This window comes from Lacerta agilis, chromosome 8 (genome assembly GCF_009819535.1).
Source record: "Lacerta agilis isolate rLacAgi1 chromosome 8, rLacAgi1.pri, whole genome shotgun sequence".
Lineage (NCBI taxonomy): Eukaryota > Metazoa > Chordata > Lepidosauria > Squamata > Lacertidae > Lacerta > Lacerta agilis.
In genome coordinates this window covers 10,987,120-10,994,049 of record NC_046319.1, presented here as the reverse complement: position 1 = coordinate 10,994,049, position 6,930 = coordinate 10,987,120, and positions in this window count along the sequence as shown.

Sequence of the window (6,930 nt, the reverse complement as noted above, 5' to 3'; positions counted from 1 at the left end):
CTTCCACTGACAGTGGTGGCAAGTGTGCCTCTTGCAAGAAAACTGGGGTTGGCTTTTGCAGTCCAACTCCCCATCAAGGTCAGTGACACAAATGGAGGAAGCAAGGAAGCTGTTGATCTTTATTGGCCTCTTGCAACAGAGTCCCCACCCCCACCCCCTCGCTTGCAAGAAGGCGAGGAGCCCAGGAAAAAGCATGTTAAAAATTCCAAACCCTCCAATAGTACCCCCTAAACGACTCAGGCTGCAAAAAACTAAAAGGCCACCTCCTTCCCTACAGACCCTTCTGGGTGCTGAAATCAGCATAGGAGGCCCCTCTTGGTAGTTCCTCTGCCATCAGAAGCTTGGGGTGGGGTGGCCAGCCCAGGAGAGGGCATTCACTGTGGCACCTTCTGAATTGTGGAACTCCCACCCCACAGAGGTCCATCAGGTCATAGCTGACAACTTTCCCCCTTTTTTTAAGGGAGATTCCCTTATTCCAAATAGGATTCCTCGCAAGAAAAGGGAAAAGTTGACAGCTATGCATCAGGTACTTTCATTATGCAGCTTTTGTTGTATGCTGAAGAAACACTTCTTTGCCCTGGCCTTTTGACACATGAGATGTGTTTTCGGAACACAGCCCGTTATTTGTTTTAACCATTGTTAATGCTGAATTTTAAGGTTGTTCTAGCCCACCCTGGGGACCTGTTGGCGAACGGCAGGTAATAAATTAAATAGTATTTTCAAAAAATGTGGTTGTTGTTGGGTTGTTTTTTTTAAGTAATTGTTTTAAATGAGGCAGTGGAGGCTGAGCAACAAGGAAAGGTGCTCTCAGCACACAGATCTATCCAGACTGACCATTATCAGCATTACCTTGAAGTGAGCTATTATTAGCATTCTAAGGCTATAAGTAGAAAACAGGGGTAACAGAACACCACATGATCAATGGGCCTGCTGGAGGTACCAGGAGAAAGTTATATGAAAGTTTCACTTAAAGAAAAAGAAAAAAGCCTGGTGCCACAGTGAGGGACTGAATAAGAGGCTTGATGCGGGTGGCACTATGGCCTCTTGGGATTGCTGATCGGAAGGTCTCGGTTCAAATCCATGCAACAGGGTTCCTCTGTCCCAGTTCCTGCCAACCTAGCAGTTTGAAAGCACACTAGTGCAAATAGATAAATAGGTACCCACTGAGGTGGAAAGGTAAATGGCGTTTCCATGCGCTCTGGCTTCCATAATGGTGTTTCGTGACCCAGAAAGCTGTCTGTGGACAAATGTCAGCTCCCTCAGCCTGAAAGTAAAATGAGCATAGTCTCATAGTCTCCTTTGACTGGAAAAGGTCCTTTACCTTTTTACCTTACAAGAGGCTTGAGGGAGAATTGTCCATTTTTGCAGGATCCTGCACTCATAAGGGGCAGGTCTACACAGGCTTCAACTAAGTTGGAAAGAGTAGGTGCAGATCAGTCACTACCAACCTGGTGCCCTCCAGGTGCTGTGAACTGTAATTCCCATCAGCACTGGCTGGGGCTGATGGGAGATTTAGCCCAAAACACTTACAAGGCACCAGGGCTGAAGCCTGGTGTGCAACACAGAGGATTAACTACAGCCTTGTTCTGTAGCAGCAACATGGGCTTGCTACTACTTGCAGCGTGTAACACTCCATTCCAGGTTCTTGCCAGCCGTACACTCTTCCAGGACAATCCATTCCATCCCCCAACTTTCTGCCCCCTACTCCCCAGACAGGAAGTCAGTGTTCTGTGACCATTGAGCATGCTCAGTCCTCACTGGACTAAATTAAGGGTGGGGAACCTCAGGTCCAGGAGCTGAATGAGATCCAAGCCTCAAGCCAAACCATTCCCCAACTCCAACCCTGCTCTACAGCCACTTCCTTAAGAGCTTTTGCCTGGAAAAAGGAGGGGGGGTGTATGAGAGGGACATGCAAACCTGATTTCTGCCTGGATGAAATGTAACAAAAGGGGAGTCACATCCACTGCCCCACCCATTTCTGCTACTGGCTCCACCCACTATTGACATACTGTCCAGCCCCGCAAAAAAAGATAGACACACACGAAACTTTCAATAACCAGGAAGTTTGGCGTTTATTGTAAGGGTTTTTCCCCCCCATTTTAAACAAATAATTACCAGAACCCGTTTTCCCCACCAACAAGCTTCAGGTACATCCCTGATTCACAGAGAAGCCCGTTTGGTATGTGAAAGAAAGGGAAGGGGAGGGGAGGAGAGAGATTATTCAAAACCAAAACATTTGCTAGAAAGAACTTGAGAGCTGAAGGATGAACCAAGTTTCAGAGCTCCTCTCCTAGAAGCAGGACCAGCAGCACAGGGGAGCTCAAGCAGAGATGGACGGGACTCGTGGGTGCACTTCCTTTTCCAAAAGAGGAAAAGTCCCCACAGTGCTTTGGGACATCAGATTGGATGTGTAAGGTGGGACCTTTTTGGCACTCATGAATGCATGGCAACAATCCGCTTGGAGCATGGAAGTGCCAGGATGTTCACACAATTTCTGGGTGCCCTATCCAAAATGAAAGTTCCTGAACCATCAATAAAACACAGGCTCATGTGAAGCTGTGCTACAGATGAGGAACAGGGAAATCCCCCTTTGATGGTGGGTGGGAGGCATGTGCTTCTGGAGCAAGCTTAAGAAATGGTTAACCCTTGGACCTTTCTCCCAATTAGAGCACAAATACATTACATCTGGTTATCCCCACCCCCTTAAAATATGCTAATATACAGAATATAAAGCACAATATGTACAACAACACAGTAAACAGTTTCTTTCCCCATCCCACACTCGTTAAGTAGTCAGGTTTTTTGCGGTTGGAAAGGAAATACTTCAGCAACTTCAGTCATAAAGAGAAAGGTGGCGGTGGTGGAGGGGGGGTTAATCCAGATTACCCTTTTTGGCCCCAAAATTGAGCCACCTTAAAAAAAATATTTTAAAAAACCACAGGATACCAGCATTTGGAGGACATTATAAATTTCTTATAGCTTATACGTTCCTTATAGCGGAAGTCAAAACAATCTATGCCCACATTACTACTCACAAACATCTCTGCTGCATTTTTTTTTTTTAGGCAACAGTGCAAATTCAGAATTTGCCCGTGGACAGAGGAGCCTTGTGGTCCCTTTGCTGGAGGAACACCAGCCATCAGTTGCAAACAAAAAACAAACAAGCAAACCAACAGCAAACAGACAACACCAAAGCCCTTTTACCTAAGTTTCTGCAAGACAGCCAGCCAAGCAGCTATTTTGCACCATGCAATTCCTACAACACCACCTGCCAAGATCAACAGGGCTCCATTTTAGAACTTACCTTGCCTAATAAAGTGCAGTTTGTGGATTTCTAAAAGCAGCTCTGCAAGATACATTCACAAAAATGTTACCAGCTCACAGAAGTTTTTAGTAGTCCGCCTGCCTTCTCACAACACATCCCCTATGTCAGTCATTTAGGGGCCTAAGATGGAAAAAATAAGGTCTTGGCTTTGGTACAGCTTTTTATCTGCAACTAATTATACACGACAGGTTGCCTACAAGCCTGTTGGAGCTATGAAGGGTGTGAAATGCTAATAAGCTCTTTGAAAATAGCAAAAACACCAACCCAAACTTTTGTGTCTCCACTTCTGCAGAACAGGAGAGGCTATATAACAAAGGATTGCTGAAATCTCCAAACCAGCTACAAATGCTGAGAAACACCATTTTTAGAGCAGGCTGCTTAAAAAAGTGGTTTTGCCTTGGCTCTCCTGCCAAGATGGATCAAGGCCCTTCCTTTTCTACATTTCTCACAAAGAGTTAGAGTCAGCAAAGGATGGAGGCACAGAGCTTGGCAGACAGAAGCTTTCAAGTTCACCTCTATGAATTATCTGGAAAACTGGTCTGAAAACCTACCAGGAGGGAAAAGTTGAGTTTGTGCTATTGACCATCTGGAGCAGCAAGTTTTATAGAGGCAGGCAAACAGTCTGCAGCAGCATGACTGTGTTTTGAAACCTGCATCCTCTTCTAGTCTGCTTCCAAGACACAACAATCAAGTAATCTGTCATGGAAACTCTGGCACTGACCAATGTCATGAATGCTGCAAGGCTAGAATGGCTCTCTCATCAATTTATGCTCGGTGTGTTTGAAGGGATGGAGGAGCCAATACAAGGCAGAGAGCCTCCTGCATACACCAGGAGCATGTCTAGGGCTCTGGAGGGAAATCCACACAATCATTTTTGCAGGTGGAAACACCTTCCAGAAACTATCTGCTTGTTGTTGGAGATATTGTTGGAAACAAAGGCAGAATACATCTTTCCCATTATTAATTTTCCATCCAGAGTACTGGCTGGGCAAATCAGCTAGCCACATTTTTGCTACTGTGAAATTTTGGGACATTGAACTTTGCTGTTTTTGACCGCCAAGCCAAGCTGCAATAGGTAGCAAAGTGCTAAGTCAGGTATAACCTTCCTAAAACTCTGAATTCTTTTTGTGAGCACCATCGACCTGGGCCAACTCAAAAATGAAGTGGTGAGAGGATAAGGCACCCCCCACAGGTTCACATCATTCAGATTCTAATTTGCTATAACCATCCTTCCCCCTCTGATACATTTTGAGTATGTGAGCTAGCCAGGAATGGTGTTGAGTACAGGAATTCTTTGGGTTGGAGCCAAATCAGTTTTACTCAGAGTAGACCCATTGAAATCAACAGTTATGTCCATTATCTTCATGCAGAACTAGCATTAGATAAACCCTCTTGAGATTTGAGCGTTTCTCCACGTTATGCAGAAAACTGATTTTGACCCATTTCTTTGTGTGTGTGTTTGTGTAGACAGATACACACAAATATTTCAAATTGAATGCCACATCCTTACCTCCATTTCAGTTCCCACATAGGGAAATCTAGAAGGGTTTGTTTCTTGAAAATGCATGTGGAGCGAATGAAAGGGCAGGGAGTTTGCTCTATGTTTTGCCCTCTAGTGAGAGGCAAGAACCTTGGATAGTCCTGACTGAAGGATGGTGAGCATGTTTTTCAGCTATTGCAGTTTGTTACACGGCTTCCCCCAAATGCTGCCAAACAATTGTTACGATGTCTGAACTTAACACCTTTAAAAATACAGCATCCACTTTGAAGAGTACACATTTAAGCTAAGTGAATTTCATTAGGGGGTGGTTTTCCTTTTTGTCCTTGGCATTCATCTTCAAAGCAGCTTTGCGTACTTGTTCACTGCCTGAGCCAAGATGTAGTAATAAAACACTGGGAATAATTCAACATGATTGTTCTTTGGACATTTTTTCTAAAACAACAATAACATGCATCCATAAAGCAGGCACAAGGCCTGTCTATTGAATTTGTCTTTTTTTTCCTTTTCTTTTTTTACAAACCCAGTTTGCTTAGGAATCTTGACAGATCTTCATCCTCTCACTAATAAGTAAAGGAAATTAGCCAGCTTAAAAAATCCCTTAAAAACCCACAAGAAAATAAGATTCCCACCCCTACTCCCACCCAATTGTAATTCATTTTCTTTTTTAAAAAAGTGTCAATATGACACTGCCTCAAGAATAGAAAATAAAGTATTTACAGCTTTACAGAAGGGGGGGGAACGAGGTCATCACAATTAACGTCCAGCATTTATCACATTTTTTTTCCTGACAAGCTTTAAATCTGGTTGCTACGGACGGACAAGACTGAATGCAAATCTAGAGGTGCCACTGTCTACTAAAGCCAGCAGCACTGACTGAAAGAAATGCAATACAAAGGAAACTGGACTCTTAAGGGACTGATCCATTCGCTAACTCACCCTGATGCTCCCTCAGATGTAATAAAACCTCATATTCAAAATGTGAAGAGAAATTTTTAAATTCAGGTTGCATATGATAAAAAAAGATACCAGCCACCACCTTAACCACTACTATTCTGTTCTATCATTATTCTTACAAAGGTAATCCCCACCTACCTAACACATACATACAATAGTAATTGCTTACTTGAGTACCCAGCTAGTCATTACAAAATGAACCATTTTGTTGATGCCCTCCATGTTGACCAGTGAAACCTCATCCCCATCCCACTTACACAACCATACAAGAACCAGTTACCTCTGCCCATGCCTACTCACTACACTCTACCTTGAGCATGCCAGCCATTAAAAGCAAACACATTAACACATGCTCTTAAAGTTTAAAACACACCCCTCCCCTCAAAGAAGATTAGCAGCAATGAAGTTGGATGGCCTTAAGTAAAAACCGCTCAAATTCCTCCGTTTCAGAAATAGTAAATCCTACAATTTCTGGGCAACTGAAGTTTAGCAGGTACGCATACAACCTGCACTCAGGAGCTGCCAGATTGGGTAGGCGGGTCTCCCGGTGTTTGGAGAAACTGCAGAGTGAAAGAGCCAACATTCAACGCTGGCTTCGGGACCCTGAGATGCTATTTATGAAAGTGCCGAGGCCCAACCCTTTGGAAAGGACAGGGCTGCTGGTCTCCCCTCCACCCCACAAAAAAGCTGCAAAACTCAGTCAGAAAAGGGTACAGCTTTGGATAGAAATGGGGTGAAAAGAATAAGCACTTAGGAATGAGATTCCTTTTCCAAAGCAGGGAGAGAAAGCGATGAAGCGCTTGACCGAAAGTTGCAAAAACAAGCTTTTTAAAGGGTCGCTAAGCAATGGGACATAAAGCTACTAACCAGAAGCAGCAAATTTGAGTTTCAAGCATCAAATCAGGACAAACACAAAGTGTCCCTTTTATATTGCATCTCCCACTCCCTTTTTTTGCATGGATGGGAATAAAGTAAAGCTCCCCTTCTGAAGCAAAACACTTCCCCACCCAGGAGTGTTTCCTTCACAGGACAGACGTGTTCATCTGCCTAGGCGCCAGCCATTACCTTCAGCAACCCAAAGCAGCAGCCAATGGGACAAGAAAGCACTCCAGAGACCGGGGGGGTGGGGGGGGACCCAATCAGCCATCTT